At 45.7% G+C, this 27,875-nt stretch overlaps 1 protein-coding gene and 1 pseudogene across 2 annotated transcripts in view; both read right to left on the minus strand.

Moving 5' to 3' along the window:
- The window catches only part of LOC126365981 (uncharacterized), a 155,349-nt gene that overhangs the window by 61,853 nt on the left and 65,621 nt on the right, over positions 1-27,875 (minus strand). The gene's annotated exons all lie outside the window — the stretch shown is intronic.
- On the minus strand, positions 8,466-8,583 carry LOC126268522 (5S ribosomal RNA; annotated as a pseudogene).

Consider the following 27,875-nt stretch of genomic DNA (forward strand, 5'->3'; position numbering starts at 1 on the left):
AATCTTCTGATTATTTCTTGTCGTTTGTGTAATTAGTGTAGATTTTGTTTATTGTTAGTGCGTAATTGTAGAGAGAATCTCCTTTGTAATTGTTTTTCATTGTTGTACAGTAAAACAGTTTTGGCATGGATGTAGGTTTGCGCCAAGTATTTCGCAGCTGCACTTGCAATTAACTAGATATTATTTGCTATGTTAATGTGTTCTCTTATTTTTGCTCTTCAAATTGTGCTTTTCTGTGTTATCATGTGAAATATTGTGACAATAATGGCGTGTGAGAAACGTAATACTAGGCTCCAAAGTAAACTGAGAAATGACAGTGAAGATGAAACCAGTGTGTTAGCGCCACCATGTAATGAATTAACTAATGTTCAAAGTAGTAATTTGGACTAGTGCATAGGGAAATGGAGCGGGCTGCAAATAATGGTGTAGGCAGTGAAACAATTAGTGAACAGGAAAGCGTTATCGATCGATCGGTCGGCAACAGGTCGCCTCAGGATTCCGAAATGACAGGACACAATCTTGCAAATACTGTAGATTCAGATCTTGCGTCCTCACCGTTTTCTCAAATAAATCAAGACTTTTCTGCTTTTCAAAATGCGAATATTGCCGGTTCAAATGCACTGCTGAATAGCACTGAGGAACATGTTTCAGACACCAGTGCACTGTTATTACAGTAAATGCAACAAATGGGACAAAGGCTACAAAAGTTAGACACAACGCCTGAACAAAATCAAAAACAAATGGGACAAAATCTTCAAAAGTTAGACACAATGGAACAAAAACTTCGGAAATTAGACACCGCGCTTGAACAAACACGTGAAGATTTAACTAATGAGTTACGTAACATTGAATCGAAATGTCAAAAAGTCTGTAACGACGTAAAAACACAAATTTGTGAGAATTTTCAACCTATTTTTTCGCGGCATGAAAATGCATTACAGAATCACGAAGCAGCCATAAAAGAACTGCAAACTATTGTTCATGAAAATAATGAGACCCTGCAAGCTAAAATTGACTCAGTTGCATCTATCGATTCGGTTACGCAACTTGCAAAAACTCAGGAAAACTTAAAGGACACAGATACGATTTCAACACAAATGGACACTCTGAAACTTGGTTCAGAAAAACACACAGAGGAAATAATTTCACTATTTGATTAAGTAGCCGAACTTTCAGATCAGTTCACTAACTTATCTACAAAGGTAGATGATCTGAATGACACAAAACCTGTAGCCTTCACTGACACTGAAGAGTATGAACAAATTAGAAAATTCAAACAGAATCAAAATCAAATCAACACAGTACAAAAGAGAAATGCGGGAAGTACAAGATCAGTTGCCTCAAGTAATACAAGAATTACATATTTCAGAGGACACTCGCGCCCCAGTATGGGAAGAGGGACATAGAAATACAGAACAACCACAAAATAATAACACAGGACATTTCGGAAATCATGAAAGAAATTGGCAAGGTACACTGAATTTTGAGATGGAACCGCCGAAACGATGTAACAATGATCGACATGCGACTCGCCGACATGATGATTTTGACTATAAGCTGTTCATTACTACACATAAATTAAAAACATTTAAGAATTCTGGCAGCGACATTCATCCACAAGCGTGGCTTCATCAATTCTCTCATTGTTTTCCTCCCAACTGGTCATTAGAGCACAGATTAGAATTTATGTGTGGCTACTTGGAGAATGAACCAGCTGTAAGAATGCGATCGGTCATTCACGATTGTCACAGTGAAGGAGAATTTTATCATGCCTTCCTCTCAGCATATTGGTCTAAAGTTACACAAGACCGAGTAAAACATATCATTATGATGAAACATTTCGAACAATCTAAATTTTCCAGTCTTGTGAAATATTTTGAAGACATGTTACATAAGAATCAGTATCTTTCAAACCCATACAGCCCCTCAGAACTCATCCGCATTTACTTAATCAAATTGCCTGAACATTTAAGAAATATTATTTTGGCACGACGTTGCAAAGATGACATTGAAGCTTTTCAGGGATTCTTACAAGAATTAGAAATTGACACAGATCGTAGCCGGATATGAAAACAGGAAAACAATCACTACAGGTCACATCCGTCACAATTCCGTGACGACAGAAACAATAACTGGACATGGCAAGGCTATTCTCACAACACAAATCGTGACCAAAACAGACACCACCCGTATGACAAGCACTGGCAGAGTAACAATAGTTACAGAGAAAGATCACATTTCCGTAGTAATGAATATGACAGAGATAACTATAGAAACAGACAATATGGGAACAAAAACAATTATTATCAAGGGAGACAGAATAACTTCAGACGCAACGGTCCAGCGCGCAGTTGCGATTCAGGGAGAAATTCTCCACCACATGACCGACAAACAAGAAACTATGTAAACTACCGACAAAACGACAGACCTGAATTCCATCAGAACTGGCGAGCTTCAAACAGGGCAGGGCCTTCTCGTCAAGGTGAATTTGTAGAAGTTAAGTCTCCTAATCCCAATAACGGCGCGGCAACTAAGAGACAGACAATGACTCGCACCGCAGGCAGCCGCGTGCGCCGGCTGGCTCAGAGAAAAATAACATAAGCTATCCTTCAGAAAAATTCCAGTATTCTTTACTGACGTACACCACATGATAATTGCGTTCAAGTTAACTCTGAGCACTAGGAAGAGTAAAGGATTGTACTACATTTCACTTGTAAAACCGTTTATTGAAAGATAATCTGCTTTTTAACTTTGTCTTTGTCATAAAACATTTCACTTCACATTTCTAGTATGCTTTGTCACACTGAGAAACTTTTAACATGCAACAATGTTTGAAGTTAAATATCCAGTCAAGAACCAAGAGAACTTATTTAAACAGAAATTACGAATGCATTGTTATAGTGAACAGACGACACAGTGTTGTATTTGTACATTCTTGCTTGTTAGTTGCAGGATTACGTAACGACTATAAGGCTAACATACTTAGAACGTATACTGGTACTGTTAATGAGATTTTAATGCAACATTTTGGTTTAGTTGAAAAGACATTCTTTATTTGAATTACTTTCTGTGAGATTAAAGATGACTTAGCATTTGGTTTCTTTGATAGCTTCACGATTATATCACGACGCTACTAATGTGACAATTTACATTGTGCTTTTGCGGTGTATCTGTTTTATATCTGCACAGTTTTTCTGAATTATTCTGGAAAGGAAAACATGTTTTAGTAGTAACTTTGTGGTATAGCTACAGTGAGACAGCCTTTTCTGTAGCACAACAATACGTTACAGTACACTACCTACTTCATCACGGCAATAAGCGTAGTAACTACGATATCTATACGCAAAGCATTTCGCTTTTGTTTATCGTGAGGTAAGTACATTGACTTCTGCAGAACTTAGCTTTCGGAGGACGATAACTACAACACTTCCACAGAGATTATCTTACAACACGACGCACAGTTTAGCGCTACAGTACACGTAGTTGAGTGATTAATTTTGTACTTAAAACAGTTATTCTTAAAGATTTTTGGATTACAATGATACAAAGGTTTTCCGTGATACATTTCATTCCATTGCTGTAATCTGTAACACCTGAGGATGTAGTTACATTAATCCTCAGGGGGGTACACGCCTACTTTGTGTACCATGTGTTTGGCAAGCACAATAAGCCCTAGCTAATATGGCATTTGCTTATACAATTTTACACATCGGTACCATATTTCACTAACACAGAATTACACAGCTATCTGATTATTTGACAGAGACACAAACATATTTTTACTACCGCAGGTGGATAACTTCACACTTATGAAATTGTATTTTGTCTTTACTTTGTGAACTGTTCATATTTTTTCGGAATCATTGTGATACTATGAGAGCTTTGAATGACATATTTGGTATGGGATCATGATTTTTAAAGTACGTTTGAGGTAGATGACACTTTTGAAATGAGCCGAGAATTTTTTTTAGGTTTTAAAATATTCAGAAAGCTACGACGATTTTGAGATGTGATTGATCTGTTATGATGTTATTATCACGACGACGATGTGTATTATGCTGTTGCGGTATGTTTATCATCAATATGCTGATGCTATATGAGTTATTTGATTATGCTACGGATCTGTATATGATGAAATATTGAAGAAGTGTCGACGAATAAGGTAACGAATAATGAGTAGTGGTTAGGGACTCTGGTTTGTGAGAAAGGTTGTTGGAAACCAAGAATCGTACTTTAAGGGTTATGAAATGTATGTAAATGCGTGAATGTATTACAATGCCGACGAAAATTTTTTGGGCACTTATATCAATGGGATTTTGTTTCTACAGATGAATAACGCAAATTCTTGACCTGTGAAATTTTTTATATGAGACTGCCACCGTAGCTGAAACTGCTGTCGTAAATATTTCGGTATGAAAGGTAAGTGACCGTGACGTAATGCGTTGTGAGCGTCCAGGTGTGCCAGCTGCCTTGAGAAAAAGTCATTAGTGTGTGCCTTTCACAGGTGGAGAAAAAAGGAGGCCATTAACCTCGCTATTGACATTCCTTTGTAGAAAGCTTCGGAAATACGACACGCCCAAACTTGAAAACATATAATTACACTGTGAAGCTCTTAATTTATGATATTTACTGAAATGAAATGATGAGAAACATTTTATATCTATTGTCTTTCTAGCTGAGAGATTGCTCATTTTGTTTAATATCCAGTTTCTATCTGCTCTGCAGCATTGGTTAAAATAAAATTTAATTGATGTACTAATATCACTATTTTCTGTCTACAGACCCAGTAAAGAATCATTTTATGATGTACTTTCTTAGAAAAGAGAGCACAAATAGACATTTCCCTTCACAGGAATTGCAAAAATAATTTTTGTACGATTTGGTAACTGATCTGCTAACGTATGTTCTCGTGATGCATCACTCTAGTGTTAAGATGTGACATAGGTATTAAACATTTTTACTGTAATATTTTTTCTGCTTCAGCTTTGTCAGATACACGTTATTGCATTTGCTGCTGCTGTTTGCCAGGCATAATGTTACTGAATTTGACTTTGTATTACTCTGTTAAGCCATTTTAGTACGGTTTTTTTTTCTTGTTTGCTGCACATTGCCTTATATTAGTTGTAATATTGCTGCTTGCTTTGACAACTTCCATTTTTTTCATTGCTGTTTGAATTAATTGTTTTGTGCTGCTGCATTGCCTCATCCCTTAGTTTAGCATCTGAGCTCAGTAGATTTAAGTTAGCTTAAGATGGGATAGGCTATAAAAGAGAACGAGTTGTGATGAATTGGAAGAAATGCACTGAGAAGCTATAAGAAAATGATTTGGCAAAAAAAGTAGTGTACAGTGGAGGGAAACTATTTTTGTAAGAGGATGTGAACAAAATACAGAAAGCATGCTTGCATAGGATATTTTTGGTGGAAACAAATGTTGAGATAAGAGGAAAGATCTACAGAATGACGTTTTGGGTTGGACTGCAGTACCAAATGTCACACTGAAAACAAACCCTGTCCTGTATTTTGTGTTATTACGCTATGTGAATCTGTGTGAATCTGTGTTTGTCCTGTCTTTATGTGTTTAGGTAATAAGATTTCCGTTGTAGAATTTTTCTGATAATATGTTATTTTCTTTGTAAAGATGTTTAGACATTATTTATTCTGTTCTGTTTTAATGCTTATGTGTGAAGTTGATGTTTCAATAATTATTCTGATCTTTTATGTATTTACTTATGTCATAATTCCTGTAACACTGATGTATATGTTTATTTCTATTCTTTTGTAAAGCCCATTTTACTACAAATGTTATCTGTATTGTTATGTTCTTTAATGATGTATTTTGTGCCTTTGTAATTGTATTTTTATGTTTTAAATTTATAATTGTATAGACACCAGTTCTTCAAATTAAGTATCATTTCACTGCACGTGTTCCTGTTGGTCATAGTATATGGACAATATGTGAGAAGTAGGGACTGTTAGTGTTTGCACATGTGTTGTTAATTCAGCAAGGGACTGGTTAACAGCATTGCTGGTTCTAAGGACAATTCCAAAATCTTTGTGCGTGCACAAGTGGTGGTTTATGGACTTGCTATATTCTCCGCAAGACTCTTCGATGGTGATTGTGTTCCTGCACAGTCGCAAGAGATGGCTGCTGGCTATCTCTACAAGGACTGAAGTGGGTTTACATCTTTGATGACTCACCAGTACCATTATTTCTACAAGGACTGCAGTGGGTCTGCACTTCTGGTGGCCCACCAATAAAGTAATCTCTACCAGGACTACAATGGGTCTACTCTGTGTTGACCAAACTACCAATATTCTTCAAAACTTCGACTGACTCTGCTGTGGGTTTGCTCTGTTGTGGCCCATTACCTGTCTGCATGTCAAGAGTCAGCACAGTCTTTCCATTGGAAGGACAACACTACTTCTTCAAGACTGCATGGAAATCCACTACTTCCATGTGCATTTTCTTTTATTACTCAGACTTTGAGAAAAACACTGCAATTTTACTTTGATGACTGATCAGGTCTGTCTTTATGGACTGTGAGAAAATTTTAGCTTTTGACCAACATTGTATCGATAAGTGTGTGCATTTCATTTCCTTGTTATTGTAATTATGAAAAAAATTTCAAATCTGTATTGGCCACTGCCCAAAACAATTTGTAAATTTTTTGTGGGGAGCATGGGGGCTATGTAAGTAGGCTGTTTAGGTTTTTTTTTTTATTGCTAACGCCGCCGCCACGTAGCGCTCTGTATGAAAATCACTGGATGTGCCGTGTGCAGTCTGTGGCTGGTTTGCATTGTTGTCTGCCATTGTAGTGTTGGGCAGCAGCAGCTGCATGCTAACAGCGCGTAGCGTTGCGCAGTTGGAGGTGGGCCGCCAGCAGTGGTGGACGTGGGGAGAGAGATGGCGGAGTTTTGAAATTTGTAAGAATTGATGTCATGAACTGATATATATATATATATATTATGACTATTAAGTTAAATACATTGATTGTTCTCTATTAAAATCTTTCATTTGCTAACTGTGCCCATCAGTAGGTAGTGCCTTCCGTAGTTTGAATCTTTATTTAGCTGGCAGTAGTGGTGCTCGCTGTATTGCAGTAGTTCGAGTAACCAAGATTTTTGGTGAGGTAAGTGATTTGTGAAAGGTATAGGTTAATGTTAGCCAGGGCCATTCTTTTGTAGGGATTTTTGAAAGTCAGATTGCGTTGCGCTAAAAATATTGTGTGTCAGTTTAAGCACAGTATTGTATAATTTTTCTAAGGGGACGTTTCACAGTGCATGAGAAAGGAATGGAAGGGAAATCATTAATACTGTTACCATGTAACCTACATCATGCTATACAGCTGGGTATTTGTTGAGGTCTAGGATGTTTACAGATGGAGTTGTCTATAAGACGACAGTAGCGAATTTCCAGAGTAACCATGGAGGATTAGTGATTGCTGGTGTAGTAGACCTGAACGTAAATAAATACAAATATTGCACCAAAATAGGGCTTAAAGGCCTTTCCTTTATATTTACACTATAGTGGAAACATTAACTACCGTAAAAGACTTCGGCGTAAGCACCCAGAGCATGCTAAAGTATAAGCCGGGTTCAGATTCATCTATAAGAATCTTAAGGGAATGTGTTTAATCATCCTAGAATGAGGTTAGATACAAAACATCTCTAGACCAATCTTTTTTATAATCTTTGTTCCTCAGATTTAGGCAGTACCAGGTTTAATTAATAAAAGTTATAGCTTTGTGTCATAGGATTGCGAGAATATTACAGGACAGTCAAAAACAACAACAAAAACGACGATGTTCCTGGTCGATGCTATAAGAGACGTGTTACTCATCATAGAGAGGTATTTATGTGTTGAGAAAAAAAATTCAGGAGAGTGTGTTTTGGGGGATATATTACTTCCTAGCACGCCAGTCTCGCGAAATGACCACAAAGGATACTTACCTCGGCCATTCTTTCATGTGAATGGAATAGGATAGTTGCTAACATTGTCTTCAGTGCCCACCATAAGGTGACAGGCAGATGTTACAAATCTGATTTCTCTGTACAGTCCCTGTACGGATGCTAGTATCATCTCAGCAAAGTGTTTCATGTCACATACTGTACAAGTTCCTAAAAAATATGTGTATATCACACAGTGGACTATCAGGCTACTAAATGGGACAAGTTCACACATTATCCGTATGTGGAGTTGGGATATATTCTACTCCAGTCGAAATCTTACAGCAATACTGTACTAAAACAAATTAAACTCCGCCAAAACAGGCCATGAAGGCCCAGCAGTACCGACCAGCCACCGAATCATCCTCAGCATATAGGTGTCACTGAATGCAGATGTGGAGGGGCACGTGGTCAGTACAACGCTCTACCGGCTGTATGTCAGTTTACAAGACCACAGCCGCTACTTCTCGATCAAGTGGCCCCACAGTTTGCCTCACAAGGGCTGAGTGAACCCCACTTGCCAACAGCGCTAGGTCGACCAGATGGTCACCCATCCAAGTGCTAGCCCAACCCGACAGTGCTTAACTTTGGTGATCGGAAGGGAAGCAGTGCTTCCACTGCAGCAAGGCCGTTGGCAGAAATACTGTACTGAGTACAGTGATTAAACTACAATTTTTTAATCAGTCAGTGTGTGAGGGTGGAATGGAAGGGAAATCGATAATACTTTAGAGGGCTGAATGATTAGCGTGATTAAGTTAGTTAATATGTGAAGGAATATTGGAAATCAGAAGTCATATGTGTGTTACATTATGTTGCGTAGCTCAACGGTACTATACCGTGATGTAAGTGGGTCAGAAAAGTGCCGAGTTCAGCAACAGGAAGCAGAACACTGTGTAAACGGCCAGCTCATTGCACGCCGGGGTGTCAATATCGAGGGTGGTAATCGGCTCAGTTACGCCCGCCGAGTAACGTCAGAGTATTCCACCAGCCTACTGGGGAGGAAGAACTGCATACATCAGTGGCAAAAAGCCGTATTTAAGGACAAGCAGCTAGCTCATCATTATCGTCCGTCGTAAGGTGCCAGAGTGACGCAGAACCTGTGGCACTTAGCGGCGCTACCAATGCAGAGTCGTCACTGCCATCGCAGTCATTTTACTGTCGCTGTCGCAATGCTTGTCGTCGCCTATGAGGCGCCAAAGTGACACTGCCGCTGTAATTATCGTCGGACGCCATCAACAGGCAGCTGCCTGTCACGACACTCATCGCTTGTGGTGTGTTGTGTTAACACACTGTCGCCATTGCCCAGGGACGCTGCCTCCACAGTGCCATGATGAGGGCCAGAGCTGGGGACCCTTGCCCACCCAGGCCCACCGACGTCAGACAGCTGCAGCTGGCGATGGTCGCTGAGACAGCGCACTGACCACTCTGATACGCCCCCCTCCGCCGCCCCCTCGCTGGCACAACAGGGGCTCGTGGCCCATAGTTCCAGCCACCGCAGTATCATCCAGCAAAGCTGTAGTGGCGCCACCAAGGCAACCGATTTCAGTTACTCCAATGGAGCTACAACCTCCACAGTTGGTGCGCGTGTGAGCATTGCCGGCCACTTTCATCACAGCCGAGAATATTACGAGAGGAAACAAACGTCTCCCAGAGAGCCCACAACTAATGTACTGCAGCTGATCAACAAATGTTGCTGCCCGCCTGTGTGGCCGAGCGGTTCTAGGCGCTTCAGTCCGAAACCGCGCTGCTGCTATGGTCACCGGTTCCAATTCTGTCTCAGACATGGATAAGTGTCATGTCCTTAGGTTAGTTAGGTTTAAGTAGTTCTAAATCTAGGGGATTGATGACCTCAGATGCTAAGTCCCATAGTGCTTAGAGACATTTGAACCATTTGAAAAAACGGTCATCAGGAGAAATACGTGGACCCACCCCCACCATCTTCTTTCTCATGCCCAGCAGAGAAACCACGTTCGAATCTGATAACATGCAATGGAGTCCCGTGCACGCTTACTCGGCATATTTACACCTCATTTACTATACTGTTATCATTTACAGAGGCTTGCAAAATATGTGTTTAGATGTTGACTGCTCTGTCTCTAGGAAGGATGAAACACTAGCAGGCTGTAGGAATGTACATTGTATCTAAATATGTATTTCATATGCAAAACACTTTGCAGAAACGGTGACGTAACATAAAGCTCAGGAATGATGTTGGACGGAATCAATTGTTATATGAGTAACAAAAACTCTCACAGAACAAATGCACGCAGTGGTCTTTCGACACTTCGGATTCTGCCTTCACCTGATACAGTTCAGTTTTATGAGGGGTAGTCAAATTAAAACCGAACACCCGCTACAAGGAGTCCACAGAATGGTTCCATTCAAAGTAATCAGCACACGTGTTAATGACATTTATCCCACTGGGGTAAGGCAGTGCTTCCCAAGCAAACCGCTGAAGTGCAGCCTACGTCCAGTTGGCAGTGTGGGGGCGGGTGTTATCATGCAACAGGGTGATTGCGGCCGACAGTATTCCGACAGCCGAGGGACAAAGGCCAACCCAACAGCGGAAACATCCCACATCTGCCCCGCCAAAGAAATCCAAAGCAACCTACGCAAGTTCCGGTAAGATCACGATGACGTACTTCTTTGACTGCAGGGACCCACTACTCGTTGAGTTTGTAGAGTGTGTAACCACAACCAATGTGCAGCACTATGAAGACACTTTGTGGAAAGCGCGATGTGACAATATTCGTTAATGCTGTTGGACAGAATTATTGTGTTACAGGATAACACATCACACTCCATTGCCAGTGAGACTAAGGCTGTACTTCAGCAGTTTGTTTGGGGAACACTGGCGCATCTACTGCACTGCCCGGATCTTTCACTGGGTGATTTTTACATTTTTGCTTACCAGAAGAAAGACGTGCGTGGACGTCGGTTTCAGTTGGACGAGGAGGTGTAAGGGTGGACGTTGGTCTGGATCCGTCAGCGGCCGACCACGTCCTACGAATCGGGAACTGATCGTCTCGTTTCCAAGTAAGAAGCCCTGCACATACTGTTCCAAACTTTCTCAGTTGAGGAGAGATGCGGCGACCTTGCTGGCCAGAGTAGGTTTTGGCAAGCATGAAGCTTGCAGAATTGTAAGCCCAGGATGAGTTGCCATGAGGGATAACAAAAAGAAGCTTAGCATATCGTTGACGCACCGCTGTGCTGTAAGAGTGTCACAGATGACAACCAAAGTGGTTCTGCTGCGAAAAGAAAAGGGACCCCAAATAATCACTCACAGTTGTCGAGCTGTAGGGTGGGCGACAGTCGGGTTGGCATCTCACCGCTGTGTGGGGCGTCTCCAGACACGTCTTCGGCATGGGATCTCATTGACTGGAGTAGAATTGTGTTTAGCGATGAGACCCGCTTCGATATGAGCTCTAACGACGAGCATTAACGCTTCTTTAGATGTCCTGATCAGCGGTGGTATACCAACCTGACTGCCGGCGCCATACTGCCTGGCACTCAACAGCGATGGTCTGATGTTCCATTTCTTTTCATTGCAGGACCCCTTTGGCTGTCATCTGCGGCATCCTTGCAGGACAGTGGTATGCCTTTATTCAGCCTGTTTTCCAGGATAAGTCTTAGAGCCAGTGTTACTTCGTATGCTTCTATACATTTCGGTTGGTTGATGGTTGGTTGATTGGGGTTGAAGGGACCAAACAGCAAGGTCATCAGTCCCTTGTTACAAAGACGGTCAGTTCCGACAGAGGGACAGCTCAGAAGAGTCAAAAACGATAAAGGTAAAAGGTAAAAGGCTAAAAAAAAAGTGCAGTTGTGTCGTCAATGATAAAAACACAAGGAGGGAAGTCAGTAAATGGGCAAACTCAAGAGAGGAAATATCCCACCTGTGAAGCAGTACAAGCAAGACCACATGCTATATAAAAGCGTTCAACCGCCAGAGTGTAAAAGGGCGGATTGTAAAAGGGATTAAACAAACCTAAAAGGCGATAAAAACAGTAAAAGGGAAAAAAGAAGGAACATGGCCAGGGAGGGGAGTCAGGAATCTCCAAGCACAGCCTACAGTGGGAGACATCCCAACCCTCACCGCCCTGCCCCTACTCCAGAGGGAGATGAAAATCCTTAAAACTGAGAATAAAAACCACTTTCACGGAGGAAACTGAGAACCAGTTTAACCATCCGGGAATCGTCTGCTAATATTAAGGGTAAAGTGCAGGGAAGTCTGTACTTAGTACGCAGAGCTAAAAGAAGGGGGCATTCCACCAAAATGTGGGCCACTGACTGGAAAGCTCCACAACCACAAAGTGGGGGTGGCTCACCACGCAAAAGAAAACCATGGGTCAGCCTGGTATGGCCGATGCGAAGACGACAGAGGGTGGTTGAGTCCTTTCGCGAGAGGCGTAAGGAAGAACGCCACGGGACAGGTGTCACCTTAATCGCACGAAGTTTATTAGACAAGGAGGTAGCCTCCCAGGATGTGGCCCATGATTGCGCAAAGTGGGATTTGAGATGAAGCCGTAAATCCGCCACAGGAGGGGTGACAGGGAATGGGGGGTAAGTGACTGCTCCCCCAGCCAAACGATCAGCAAGCTCATTTCCTTGGATGCCCACATGGCCAGGGACCCAAAGGAAGCTAACAGAACAAGCAGCATGGTGGAGATCAGCGAGATGGTCATGGATGGAGGAGACCAAGGGATGACGGGAGAAACACTGGTCAAGTGCCTGAAGGCCACTCATTGAGTCTGTACATAACAAAACGCGATTGAGCTTGGACTGTTTAATAAAGGCCAGGGCCCGGGAGACTGCCATCAATTCCGCAGTGAACACCCCACATGCATTTGGCAGGAGATGATTTTCCATGCCTACAGAGGAGGTGAAGGCATAGCCCACACGATCAGCAGATTTAGAGCCATCAGTGTAAAAAACAACAGCATCCCGAAACTCAGATAAAATGCGGCGGAAAAAACAACGGAACACCATCGGGGGAACGGAATCTTTCGGACCTCGGCAGAGATCCATCCGAACTCGGGGCCGAGGAACTAACCAAGGAGGTGTGTTGGGGAGGGAACGTGGGATACAGGAAAAGGAAGGAAGCTGAAAATCACGGCGAAGAGACGCTAGGCGGAGCCCAACCGGTAAACCCGCCCGAGGGCGGGAGTCAGGTGGGCGACTTCCTTGGGCAGGGAACAGGATAGAATAGGAAGGATGAGTGGGAGAGGAACGGACAGCGATTGCATACGAAACCAGAAGCTGGGAGCGCCGAACGGAAAGGGGGGGGGATCCCAGCCTCAACCAGGAGACTATCTACAGGGCTAGTCGGGAAGGCACCGATGGCCAAACGGATACCACGATGGTGGACCGGATCCAAGAGGTGCAATGTAGAAGGGGCAGCTGAACCGTAAACTTGACAACCATAGTCCAAGCGAGACAACACTAAGGCCCGATAAAGGTGGAGGAGAGTGGAACGGTCAGCACCCCAAGAGGTGTGGGCAAGGAAGCGAAGGACGTTTAGTTTACGGAAACATCCTATCTTCAGGCGTCTGATATGAGGCAGCCAAGTGAGCTTGTTGTCGAAAAGAAGGCCAAGGAAACGAAACTGTGGGACCACAGATAATCGTTGTGCATTGAGATAGAGCTCTGGATTGGGGTGGACTGTCACACGGCGACAAAAGTGGACCACTCGCGATTTTAAAGGAGAAAACTGAAATCCGTGTGAGATGGTCCATGCAGAGGCACGCCGTATAGCACCCTGGAGCTGACGCTCTGCAGCGGCCATCGAAGAGGAACCAACCCAAATGCAGAAATCATCCACATACAGAGCAGGAGTGACCAAAGGACCGACGGAGGCCACAAGTCCATCTATAGCAATGAGGAACAGAAGTACACTCAATACGGAACCCTGAGGGATGCCATTCTCCTGGGTTCGCGGAGAACTTAAAACTGTACCAACCCTAACCCTAAACGAACGATGAAACAAGAACTGGCGGATAAAAATCGGGAGTGGGCCCCGAAGACCCCACTCATGAAGTGTAAGTAAGATATGATGGCGCCAAGCCGTATCATAGGCCTTGCGAAGGTCGAAAAATACAGCAACCAAATGGCGGCGCTGGGAAAAGGCCTGCCGAACTGCGGATTCCAAGCGAAGTAAATGATCGATCGGAGACCGTCCCTCTCGGAAGCCACACTGGTAAGGGGACAACAGACGCCGAGATTCGAGGACCCAAGTGAGCCGACGGGCTACCATCCGTTCAAGTAACTTACAAACAACGTTCGTCAGACTAATTGGCCGATAGCTGTCGACGAACAGGGGGTTCTTACCGGGCTTAATGACGGGAACCACGATGCTATCCCTCCATTGAGAAGGGAAGTCACCCTGGAGCCAAATACGGTTAAATACCCGGAGAAGATGTCGCTGTTGTGGAGCACTGAGATGTTGAAGCAGTTGGTTATGAATGAAGTCTGGGCCAGGGGCCGTATCATGAGAAGAGGAGAGTGCGGAAAGAAGTTCCCATTCAGTAAAAGCGTCGTTGTATGATTCTGACTGGCTGGGGGTAAAACATAAGGCGGAAGCTTCGGCCCGCTGTTTCTGGGGAAGGAAAGCAGCCGGATAGGAGGCTGATGCCGACGCTGTTGCAAAATGGGTCGCAAGGTGTTCCGCGAGAATCAACGGGTCCGTGCAAAGGCCATCCGGGAGGTGAAGACCCGGGAGGGTAGACTGCCGATGGCAACCTTGGAGAGAGCGAAGTGTAGCCCATACCCGCGACAGAGGGACAGCAGAACCGAGGGAAGAAACAAAGCGTTCCCAACACATCCGTTTGCTCCGTTTGATTAAGTAACGGGCCCTTGCGCGAAGGCGTTTAAAGGTAATAAGATTGGCAACGGATGGATGCCTCTTAAGGTGTTGCAAAGCTCGACGGCGATCACGGATGGCAACGGCAATGTCCGAACTCCACCAAGGGACCTGCCGGCGGCGAAATGGTCCAGATGAGCGCGGGATAGCAAGGCTAGCAGCGTGAACAATCGCGTCAGACATGTCACGTATGACATCAATACCATCCGACAATGAGGGAGAAAAAACGACCTGTGCAGTATACAGAGGCCAATTGGCACGTTGGAAGGACCAACGAGGTGATCTGTCCATGGGGGAGCGGGAAGGGAGCGAGAGAATCAACGGGAAGTGGTCACTATCGCAAAGGTCGTCGTGCGGTGACCATTTTAGGGAAGGGAGGAGGGAGGGAGAAGAGAGAGAAAGATCAATGGCAGAAAAGCTACCATGACCGGCACTGAAATGGGTAGGGGAGCCATCGTTAAGAAGGCACAAGTCGTGGTCGGTAATAAACTGGTCAATGAGATGACCCCGACTAGATGGAAATGCACTGCCCCACAAGGGATGATGTGCATTAAAATCGCCAAGTATAAGGAAGGGAGGAGGAAGTTGCTGAAGGAGGGCACTTAAGGAGGCAGGTGTAGGAGTTCTGTCAGGAGGGAGATACAGATTGCAAATTGTGACTCCAGAGTCCAGGTGGATCCTAACAGCAACGGCTTCCAATGTAGTTTGGAGAGGAATCCACGTGCTGGCAATGTCCGTTCGGACCAACGTGCAAACTCCGCCAGACGCCCGTAGGGGGCCGACCCGATTTCGACAGAAAGCACGGAAGCCACGGAGGGTTGGTGAGTGACCACCAGTAAAATGAGTTTCTTGTAGAACCACACAAGCCGCAGAGTAAAACGAAAGAAGGGATTGCAACTCCGGTAGGTGATGGTAATAGCCATTACAGTTCCATTGGATAGCCAAAGAACGATGAGTCAATTGGGGGGTGAACAGGCTAATGTCAGTCATGCCGGTGGGTCACCACCCGTCACCGACAAGGAGGGGACGACATCCATGAATAACAGGTCAGAGATAGGTTGTGAAGATGGGGACGAGACCTCTGGCGATACCAGAGACTCCTTGTCCCGGGACTTGTGCTTCTTCTTTCTTTCTGTTTGGGATCGTGGAGGGCTGTGCAACAAAATGGAGCCAGCCACAGCAAGATCGGGAACAGAAAGAGAGCGGGCGATCTGAGGGCCCGCAGACCGTGGTTCTCGTGGTGGCCGCGTGGCAGCAGACCTTTGGCCTGGAAGGTGCCGGGAAGGGGGATCCCGCGAGGGGCGCCCATGACCGGCAGACGCCGAAGACGCAGGACACTTCTCCAGCCGGGGAGAGGAAGCGGTGCCCGGGGGGGATGGTGTGGGAACCGCAGGGGGAGGGGGGAGGAAAGGGGTTCGGGACTGGGGTAAGGAATGAGGAGGAGGGGGTGCAGCTACTGCTGAAGCATAACTAGTTGTCAGGGTCACTGGATGAAGGCGTGTATACTTTTTACGGGCCTCAGTATAGGTGAGACGATCAAGAGTCTTATACTCCTGTATCTTTTTCTCTTTCTGATACACTGGGCAATCCAGTGACCGTGAAGAATGATTTCCACGACAATTTACGCACACAGGAGGGGGAACACAGGAACTTCCCTCATGGAACGGATGTCCACAGTCACCACAGAGGGGGGCCTGCGAACAGCGCGAAGACATGTGGCCAAAACGCAAACACTTGAAACATCGCATAGGTGGTGGGATGTATGGCTTCACGTCACACCGATAGACCATAATCTTGACCTTCTCAGGGAGGGTGTCCCCTTCAAAGGCCAAGATAAAGGCACCAGTGTCAACGCGGTTGTCCTTCGGACCCCTCTGAACCTGCCGAACAAAGTGAACCCCCCGCCGGCTTAGATTGTCCCGAAGTTCCTCATCAGATTGAAGGAGGAGGTCTCTATGGAAAATTACACCTTGCACCATGTTCAAGGACTGGTGTGGGGTAGTTGACACAGGAATCGTACCAAGATGGGTACAGGCACGGAGAGCTGCAGACTGGGTAGCTGAAGCAGTTTTAATCAACAGCGACCCAGACCGCATCTTGCTGATAGAGTCCACCTCGCCAAACTTGTCTTCGATGTGTTCAACAAAAAACATAGGTTTCGTATGAGTAAAAGTATCCCCATCAGTTCTGGCGCAAACCAGATAGCGAGGGAAAGGTTTCGCCCCCAGCCGACGAGCCTGGCCCTCCTCCCAGGGGGTAGCCACGGAAGGGAAGGCGGAAGGGGCAGAGGAAGCAGCACGTGAAGAATCTTTTCCAGTCAAAGAGACGGCCGGAGAACGGCCAGAGTTGTGGACTCTTATGCGTTTCATGAGCATAGTGTCCGCCCTGATACCACCCACTCCGATCAGGGGCTCTCCTCATGGGCGCCACCCAGCCACAGCAAGGGCCGTCTGGCACGGCGGCCATTGCTGGGAGTTCCGATGCTCCAGGACGACAAGCAACCACTCCTAGGCTTACATGAGGAGGTCACAGCTCAGGTATCAGACGTGTGATCCCTGTGTTTTCAGGGGGCTCAACCAAAAGGGTACATAGCGACCCCACCACACGGGCTGGCTACCGTGCTGGCTATGGACCCTAGCGTCAAACAACGACGTAAAGGAAACGATGGAATCAATGATGATGGCACACGCCGGAGACACTAGGTAAGGTGCTCTTCCCCAAATGGCTCACACTACGGAAGAAAATTTAGTGATGGAGGTCAAACCCCAGAGGGGACCAGAGAATACCAAAAGGATGAAGGAATTACAGAACAAGGCCGAATTGCAAGGTCAACAGAACCAGGAGAATAGCAGGGCCAACATAAGGAAGGACACCATAAGTAGGGACACCAAGAGAGGGAGAGGAGAGGTCGGAGGGAAGGATGAAGGACAGGAAAGGAGGGGAAGGGAAAGGAAATGCAGCCCGGAAAAAGAAGGAAGGCTGCAATAGCTCGGGGCCCCGTGCTCGCCACGCACGTACTCACGAAAGGACCGTGAGCCCCCTGGGGGTCTATACATTTCCATGGAGCCTAAATCATGTTCAAAGAGGTTGGCTTCTATCAGTTTCGCCATTCCTCTGTAAATTATTCGTGTCAAAGGGCTGCAAACATGACTTAGTAAACTGACAGTGGAGTATTATCCATCTCTGCACCTACCTCCTATCTTCTTCCCGAAATCTGAGGGTGTCTCGCCTACCTCATATATCTTGCACACTAGGTGGAAATAATTCTGCCGTGGCTGGCTCTCCCAAGGATCTCAATAATTCATAAGGAATATCGTCTACTCCAGAAGCCTTTTGTCCACTCCATAAGAGTACCAAACGTGGTGTTCTGCTATGGTACATCATACCATTACATACCGGTACCATTATTACTACAAAAGGGGCTCAATATGGCACCAATCATTGTCCAGAAGAGTTTGAAAGAGCAGGATTGCATTCTGCATAGCAGAACGAAGCATGCCCGTAAGTATGATGCCTACTGTAAGTAGGCTGTTTAGGTTTTTTTATTGGTAGCGCCACGTAGCACTCTGTATGAAAAATCACTGGCTGTGCCGTGTGGAGTCTGTGGCTGGTTTGCATTGTTGTCTGCCATTGTAGTGTTGGGCAGCGGCAGCTGGATGGTAACAGCGCGTAGCGTTGCGCAGTTGGAGGTGAGCCGCCAGCAGTGGTGGACGTGGGGAGAGAGATGGCGGAGTTTTGAAATTTGTAAGAATTGGTGTCACGAACTGATAATATATATATTATGATTATTAAGGTAAATACATTGTTTGTTCTGTATTAAAATCTTTCATTTGCTAACTATGCCTATCAGTAGTTAGTGGCTTCCGTAGTTTGAATCTTTTAGTTAGCTGGCAGTAGTGACGCTCGCTGTATTGCAGTAGTTCGAGTAACGAAGATTTTTGTGAGGTAAGTGACTTGTGAAACTTATAGGTTAATGTTAGACAGGGCCATTCTCTTGTAGGGATTACTGAAAGTCAGATTGCGTTGCGCTAAAAAAATATTGTGTGTCAGTTTAAGCACAGTCTTGTATAAATTGTATTAAGGGGACGTTTCACTACCTCTCTTGATATGCTGCGCTTCAGATCAGCACGTGTGTGAATGTTTCCTGGTAAACCATGTCCTTCAGGTAGCCCCACAACCAGAAATCACAAGGAGTGAGATAAGGCGACCATGCCGACCAAGCATTTGTAAGCGATTGGCTGATAATTCGATCGTTTCCAAATGTGTTTCGGAGAAGCAGGTGAACTTCACGAGCGGTGTGCGATGGGGCCCATCTTGCATGAAAACTGTTGAGTTCAATGCGTCTCTCTCCTGTAGGGCGGGTATGACATGCTGGCGAAGCGTATCGCAGTAACGCTGGCCTGTGACACTGCTCATCTTTGGTCCTTGATCGCCAGTCTGCTTAAAAAAAGGCCGTGAAGTCACACCACCTGGTGACACGTTCACCATGCAGAGGAACTTCATGAATAGTAACTGGAGGTGAAGATCCCCACACTCAGCAGTTCTGTGTGTTCACCTCACTCGTCAGAGAATAATGAGCTTCGTCTGTCCATAGGATGGTCCTCGACAACTTCAGCCCTTGTGAGAAAGTGGAGAGCGAAGTCAGGACATCGTTGTGCGTCGTGTCGTGCAAACTACTGTACGATATGGATCTTGTACAGATACCATTTGAGAATGGTTCGAAGCACCTTCCGTGCATTGAATCACCGAATGTTCAACTGTCGTGACACAGCAAGAGCACTGCCTGACTATCAGGAATCACTCGCAGGTTTGTCTACCATAGCTACATTCCTGGAGCGACGCGCAGTTCTCCAGTTGAATCGAAATTCATCATGCTCCACACAGCAGATGGCGGAAGAGGACCCTTCCGTAATCCTTTCAGCAGGCGATATTCACGAAGTACAGCTGCAGCATTACTGTTGTTTTCATAATAGAGCTTGACCAATAACGCCCTGCTCCTTTTGTCAAAACTCATGTTGACACGTCAACAAGTGCACTGCGACTGGTCAGGTGTATGAGACTATGATTCACGATTCCTCGTCACGGCACCTGCTGGCCATAGTTGGAACTGGACGGTAGCGCTGTGACGCATGGAAAGCATATACCCCATACTCTGGACATTAATGCTACCAAGTTTGGTACTTGTACGGTAATTACTTTCCGTGCTATAACGTGTATATAGGAAAAGTTTAATTATAACCAGCTGGTACAATAATTAACGGGCGCCGGCGTCTATATCTCTGACACTCTGTAGCGTCATTGTATGGCGTTTCCGGACATGGGTTCCTATTCAAAATATTGTGTACTCACTCCCCTCTACAAGTCCGAGAGGTTTGCAACTGGAATATTCGAACACCCTGTACAATACTTATTGCCTGTACACTCCTTTCCATTGTAATTGTAGCAGCAGGAAGTGTACCAAATATCTAAATTTTATTTATTATACGGATACAGTATAGTAGGAAAATACATTACTAAATTTATATATGACTTGGGGATGTACAGGAAGCGAAATTTAATACACAGTGCTGCCATCTCTGGTAGCAACCACGACTCTCCCCTGCACATTTCCTAAAGCCCTTATCTCAGTCGGTATTAGAGCATAATGTCTTTCTTTATCCAACAACGAATCCCTTGATGCATGGATCACTCATTCGCTTCACTTTCATCACTGTGTCCTCCCCTCCTTCCGGAGCCCCTGCGCTGTCAGAGAGAGGTTGAATATGTCCACCTAGATCTCTGTCCAGTGAAATACTGCTGATTAAGCTGTGCACAACGGAATTTAAAAAAAAATGGCTCTAATCACTATGTGACTTAACATCTGGGGTCACCAGTGCTCTAGACTTAGAACTACTTAAACCTAACTAACCCAAGGACATCACACACATCCATGGCCGAGGCAGGACTCGAACCTGCGACTGTTGCAGCAGTGCTGTTCCGGACTGAAGCGCCTAGAACCGCTCGGCCACATCAGCTGGCAGGACGGAATTATTAGAAACTAATTTTTGCGCCAGCAATGACTCAATGGGTGGGGTAATTACAAATTTTCACTAATTATACAACAGGATGACTAACTCAAAGGTAAAATAAATGGTTCAATTTATTAACAATAATTGATTTTGAAATATTCTCAAATAATTCCGTAAAAGCTTACTCAAGATATGACAAACATTAATAATCAACTGAAGAAATGAAATGATAATTAAATGGACACCCTAGCTGCAAACAGGCGTTGATGTACTTCATTACGGACATGTTGAAAACGTGTGCCCCGACCGGGACTCGAACCAGGGATCTCCTACTTACATGGCAGACGCTCTATCCATTTTTTTTTTTTGTTGATCTCATTTTGTTCGATATTTTTCGTTGAATTTGTTCGTGGCAGACGTCCTATGACACTCGTTCAGGTTGTTCGTGGATCCTTTCACTCAGTTTTTTTATCACAGAGGGTAGCTAAACCCTCTGACCGAACACGCTGAGCTACCGTGCCGGCGTCCATCTGAGCCACCGAGGGCACAGAGGACAGCGCGACTGCAGGGACTTATCCCTTGCACGCTCCCCGTGAGACCCACATTCCCAACTGTCCACAACCTACATTCGTAATGTTCCTAAAGGATATTTGCCCATTCACTCATTACTCGCGCCAACTAAGGTGCGAATCCGCACACTTTGCCCGAACTCTTACGGGAATCGTCACCTTAGTTGGCGCGAGTAATGAGTCACTGCACAAGTATTCTTTAGGAACATTACGAATGTAGATTGAGGACAGTTGGGAATGTGGGTCTCGCGGGAGGCGCGCAAGGGGTCGCTCTATCCTCTGTGCCCTCGGTGGCTCAGATGGACCCTCCGAGCGAGGAATAGCATTTACGGCACTCAACACCCGATTCATTAATGTTTACGCGCCGTCGGGTACCACAAGACGTCACGACCGCGCCGGATTCTACTCCACAGATGTCGCTCCCCTTTTCCTTGGACGATACGACCACAGCGTCTTCGCCGGCGATTTTAATTGCGTACTTCACCCCAAGGACCAAATCCCACATCACATGCCTTGTCCGGAACTGGGTGCGATGACCCAAGAACTTCACTTGTGCGACACGTGAGAAAAAGTCCACGGTGACCGCTCTGGCCACACTCATCTTACCAGCCGACTCGACCGCATATATGTGTCACAAGATCTCACACAAGGTGGACGCCGAACTATGGCCTCAAGCCTATTCCGATCACAGGGCCTATATCTGCACTATACACCTACGCCCCCAACAAGTCTGGTGCAGCAATGGCTTTTGGAAGCTCAACATAACTCATCTCCAGGACCTGGATTGCCGTCGGCAAGTTGCAGCAACGTGGACTGACTGTGAACGCCGCCACCCTCGATACACCTCGACCCTGGAGTGGTGGCTCCTATGTGCCAAACCAGCAATCCGTAGGACACTTATGCAATATGGCAAGGACGTGACTCTGTGGCATCGACAGACCATCGATTTTTACTACGCGGCACTTGGGGACCCCGACGCCTTTCCCCCTTCCCCGGAGAGACAACATGATCAAAGCAGAATCAAGGCTCACATACTATCATTGACGAATCGCCGACTAGAAGGTGCAGTAGTCCGCTCGCGACGGCACGACCGAACGTTTTCAGAGGAACCCACTGTGCACCACAACGCCAACATTTAATCACACAACTCAGGACACACGACAGTCGCTTATGTACGACCCAAGCAACCATAGTAAAGGCGGTGGAGGATCATTTTCGTCATCTTTACAAGGAAAGAATCGTTGATGACGAGGCCACTACTGAAGTGTTACAGCAGGTAACACGTACTATAGACGAGGCTACCGTGAATGCACTAACAGAGGAAATCTCACTCGAAGAAGTCGAAGACGCCGTGGACAAAGGTGCGGCCAATAAGTCTCCTGGACCTGATGGATTGCCCATCGAATTCTACCGGACTTTCCGTGACATCATGATGCCTCGCTGGGTTATAATGTTCCGCGAACGTATATCTCCAGACTGTGTTGTGCCGCCAGCGTTTGTAGAAGGTCTTCTCATACCGGTACACAAGCCAGGTGGAGGGCTGTCGATTAACGACTATCGGCCGCTTACAATGTTGAACGCCGATTACAAGATTTTCACCAGGATTATGGCGAGCCGTATTAAGACGACTTTGCCGATGATCCTCGCTCCAGAACAGACGTCGCAGGGGGGAGAAGCCAACATACACATGGCCACCGGTGACTGCAGGGACTTAATAGCTATCGCTTCTGCGTGCCGTCTAAGAGCGGTGATCGTCGCCGTAGATTTCAACCACGCCTTTGATAGAGTGCACCACAACTTCCTCCTACGAGTGATGGACTGTATGGGATTTCCCCCGGGCCTCATCGACACCCTACGGCGTCTTTGGACCGCAGCCAGCTCACACGTCCAGGTCAATGGAAGGATGGTAGAACCAGTACCCATTAAGAGGTCTCTACGACATGGTTGTCCCCTTTCTACCTACCTTTATGCCATCGCACTCGAGCCACTCCTAGGGGGCCTTAACCACCGCCTATCTGGCAACATGCTGCGGGACGTCTCCTTTCGCTATGGATATACGCTGACGACCTGCTACTGCTGGTTCGTTCCAATGACGAAGTTCAAAGCGTACTAACCTGGATTGAGCGATACGGACAGACCGCAGGCAGTCTTCTGAACATCAACAAGTCGGCGGCGTTGGAAATTGGTCGTGGTCTCGGACCGGACGCCCTCGCTCCCCTCCCACCAGTTTCTGATCTGCGATATTTGGGAATCACGTTCAAGAAAGATGTACGTGAAACAGCTGCAGCAAACTACCGACGGTTATTACAGATCATACGCGCAATGGTGCGACAGAACCTGCTCCAGGACTGTAATCAGCCACCTCTACGTGGCATCAAAACTCAACCACGTGGCACAAGTCCTCCCACTACCGCTGCAGATAGGTCGCCGGCTTCAGGCGGCCTTCAGTTACTACGTTTCCGCAGGTCATATCTTTAAAGTACGATACGACACTCTTACCCTCCCAGTGCACAAAGGAGGGCTGGGATTGGTCAACGTCAGGGCGAGAGCAGCTGCCCTTTACATGAGTAACATGAGGAAACGATGGAAAAGTCAATATACCTCTCTCACGGGTCGTTTACTACAGGTTCTGATGCCAGTCTCTAACGTCCCGCCAGTGTCGGTTGCGCACGTCGCACCACAGCTCTCCCATGTGTCAACCTTCATTCTTGATTACAGCTATGTCAGCTCGAACCTCTCCGCCACGCGTCCACCAAAGGCGAAAGTTTTTTATACCAACCTTCTGCGTGCTGTTCCACATAACGTGGTGGAAAACAAGTACCCTACGGTTCACTGGCCAAGAGTGTGGAAAACGATACACCACAACTTTCTGTCTTCCACGGTGCGTTCGAAGTGGTATCAGATCGCCAACAAAAAATATGCCACACTACAGCGACTTCACACTATTGGACGCAGACTCCCCTTATTGCCCAGATTGTCACCTTTTGGATACCGATGAACATCGTTTTACTTGCGCATCATCGTCCGGAGTTTGACGACTAACACAGAAGATATTGGCTTGTTACCTCCGGGTCACACCTGATATGATTGACCCTCAGACCCTACTCTGTCCCGATGGAACTTACTTTCCGGCTGCAAAATATCATGCGCTTACATGGTTCAAAGGACTTACCGTCTTTAGCGACGGAGAGAAAGAGCAGCTTGATTACTAGTGGTTCCTACAAAATACTCACAATGCCCTCGAACGCACACCGAAATTCCGTACGCTCTTAGCAAATTATTTACGCAGCGTTTTCGTTAACCCCCCCCCCCCCCCCCACTCAGCTGGGGAGTGCCGAGCTGCGGTTAATGTTCTGTGCCGCATCACACAAACGGCTGAACGCTCTGCTGAACGAAGGAAGAGACAAGCTACAGCAAGGATGCTGTTTTCCTTGAGGCACTAGCGAAGCTGAATGCCTCCATTGCAGATGCCCTTCAAAGGCGCAATTGGAGGTATCAGATAACGATGACGATGATCCAAGTGGAACCAGTTACATTATGGAAGAACCTTTTAGTTGGAATTACATCAGTGATTTATTCTTTTTTTTTATTTCTGGATTACTCTTTTATGCCACCTTTGTTGTTGTAACACTTACTTGTAACACTTAGTTACTAGAATTCTCATTTGTACACGTTCCCTAAATGTAATCATCTAACAAAAAAAATAAAAAATAAAGAAGTGGCAAAGGATAGCCCTACCCTTGATTTCCCATATTTTCCCTGATATATAGGCAGCTCTCTGGGGTGGGTTTACTCAGGAACCAACGCCTGAAGTGGATCAGATTTTTTGTTATAGGATGAAAAGTGGCGGTGGCACTTAGGGGTTTTTTTAGTTCCATTTTCCTAAAAAAAGAAAAGAAAGCGGTTCAGGCGCAAATTAATAAAAAAAGATGGTAGAGCACTTGTCCGCGAAAGGCAAATGTAAAAAAGTAAAAAAAATAAAAAAGACAAAAAAAGATGGATAGAGCGTTTGCCATGTAAGCAGGAGATATCGGGTTCGAGTCCCGGTCGGGGCACATATTTTCAACATATCCCTAATGAAGTACATCAACGCCGTTTGCAGCTAGGGTGTCCATTTAATTATCATTTCATTTCTAGCAAAGCTGCATGGTCACCTACGGCAACTGTTCTTTCGGAAACAGATACTATCGTCATGTACAACTGAAGAAACTAATTTTTAATTATCTGTGGTTGGCAAAGATTACGACAGAGAAGAATGTGATGTTAAGTTCAGCTTTTCTAACATATTAACTGATTAACTCCGCGACACGATAACAGTGATTGCTTATCATACTCCAAATAGAAGTGAAGTTACTGTACCCGCCCAGCGTCCAAGTCGAACCTAATAGTAAAGTCATGGAAGGTCACTAAACTCATCGCGACCTATACTGCTGGTGCCGCCCGTTAATCTCACCTTTTTGGGTGCAGTTGCTCCATTGTCCTCGGATGTGGTCTGATCCGGAAATCTGCTACGCAAAGTCTCCACCTCAAACGTCCTCACTGAAGTCTAAAATCGAAATTACTCAGCTGGAAACTATGAGGAAAATCGAACACCCACCACAACAGGACCGTGGAATGGTTCCGTTCAAAAGTAATCACACACACGTTAAGACATTTATCCCACTGGGAAACGAGACGATCAGTTCCCGTTTCGTAGGACGTGGTCGGCCGCTGACAGATCCAGACCAACGTCCACCCTTACACCTCCTCGTCCAACAGAAACCGACGTCCACGCATGTCTTTCTCCTGGTAGGCAAAGATGTGAAAATCACACAGTAAAGGATCCAGGCAGTACAGTAGATGCTCCAGTGTTCCCCAACCAAACTGCTGAAGTACAGCCTTAGTCTCACTGGCAATGGAGTGTGTGTGTTATCCTGTAACACAATGATTCCGTCCAACAGCATTAACGAACATTATGTCACGTTGCAGTTTCCACAAAGTGTCTTCATAGCGCTGCACATTGGTTGTGGTTCCACACTCGAGGAACCCAAAGAGTAGAGGGCCCCTGCAGTCAAAAAAGTAAGTCATCATGACCTTACTGGAGCTTGTGTGTGCAACTTTGGATTTATTTGGGAGAGGGGAGGGGCAGATGTGGGATGTTTCCACTGTTGGGCTGTCGAAATGCTGACAGCTGAATCAACCTGTTGCGTGATATCGCCCGCCCCCACACTGCCAACTGGGCATAGGCTGAAATTCAGCGATTTGATTGGGAAACACTGAAACATCTTTCGTCCAACCCGGCTTTTTCACCGAGTGATTTTTACGTTTCTGGTGACCTGAAGGATGTTGTGGATCCATCAACGGCCGATCGAGTTGTGCGAAACAGGAACAGTATATCTCCTCTCCCAAAGGGATAAAAGCCTTGAAAGGTGCGGTGATTACTTTTGAATGGAACCATTCCATGCCCCCGACGGCGGATATTCAGCTTTGATTTGGCTGCCTCTCATAAAACTGAAGGGCCTCACCAGAAAGCAGAATTAAAGGTATCGAAAGACTGAAGAGTGAGTCTGTTCTGTAAAAGTTTTTCGCGCCTGATGTTGCAGATGCTATTAGAAATTTACATTTAGCATTCCGCCAACGAGAAAGATAAGGTAATGCCACTGCACTCCCACCAAGAGCAAAGAAAATGCGGCCATCTCAGTCAAGTGGAGTGATGCCGCATTTCCCAAAAACTTTCGCCTAAGAAATTTACGTCGCTGTGTTCCAGCCAGTCCCGATTCTTATATTTGACGCCTCTGGCATGCTGTTTTCTAGTATGGAAACACAAAAAGAAGCAAAAATCCTGGGCTAGACGCAGAACTGGTGGCTGATTCGTGTGGCTTTCTTTTAGAAAGTCTGCAAGATCTATATGTCCCTTATAAAGTTCCTCTTACGAATGCCTCAAATACCCTGTGCTGTTTAAGAATCCTCCTTTCATTCCTTTCATCAGGGAAACATGTTTCGAACGACCAGAGTATTGAGGTTTTTGGCTGAGGTGCCTGACTGGCGTCGTTTCTCGAGAAAGCGAGTTCCGTACCGCCGACTCGACAGTGCGGCTCGGTTCGTTGCATAGTGGGCTCGGGGGCCAAGCAGCAGTCTTCCGTACATGCGGCCTGTTGTACCCCCACCTCCTAAGTTCAGCAGAGGGTTAGAATGGTCTCTGTGTTGGAACGCCCTGCCTCCTTTGGAGCGGACATAGTTCTCCATAGTCGTTATAAGTCGTACCCAGTACTCAAGCAGAGCCTAACTACATAATAAGAAATCGCTAACGCAGTCTCTGTCGTTATATTGAAAATATAAACGTGCAATCTCTCCAATTTCGATTGGATTGAAACTGTCTCTAATTTGTACATCAAAAATTTAGTTACTTTGCACATTAAAGAAATGTGGCATTAAAAGGGACGAAGCATGCTGCTTTGACACTTTGCACCTTGTCTCTTCAATGATCCACTTATTTTCTTCCCTCTTCTAACAATT

The sequence above is a fragment of the Schistocerca gregaria genome, chromosome 4 (assembly GCF_023897955.1).
Source record: "Schistocerca gregaria isolate iqSchGreg1 chromosome 4, iqSchGreg1.2, whole genome shotgun sequence".
NCBI classification, from domain to species: Eukaryota; Metazoa; Arthropoda; class Insecta; order Orthoptera; family Acrididae; genus Schistocerca; species Schistocerca gregaria.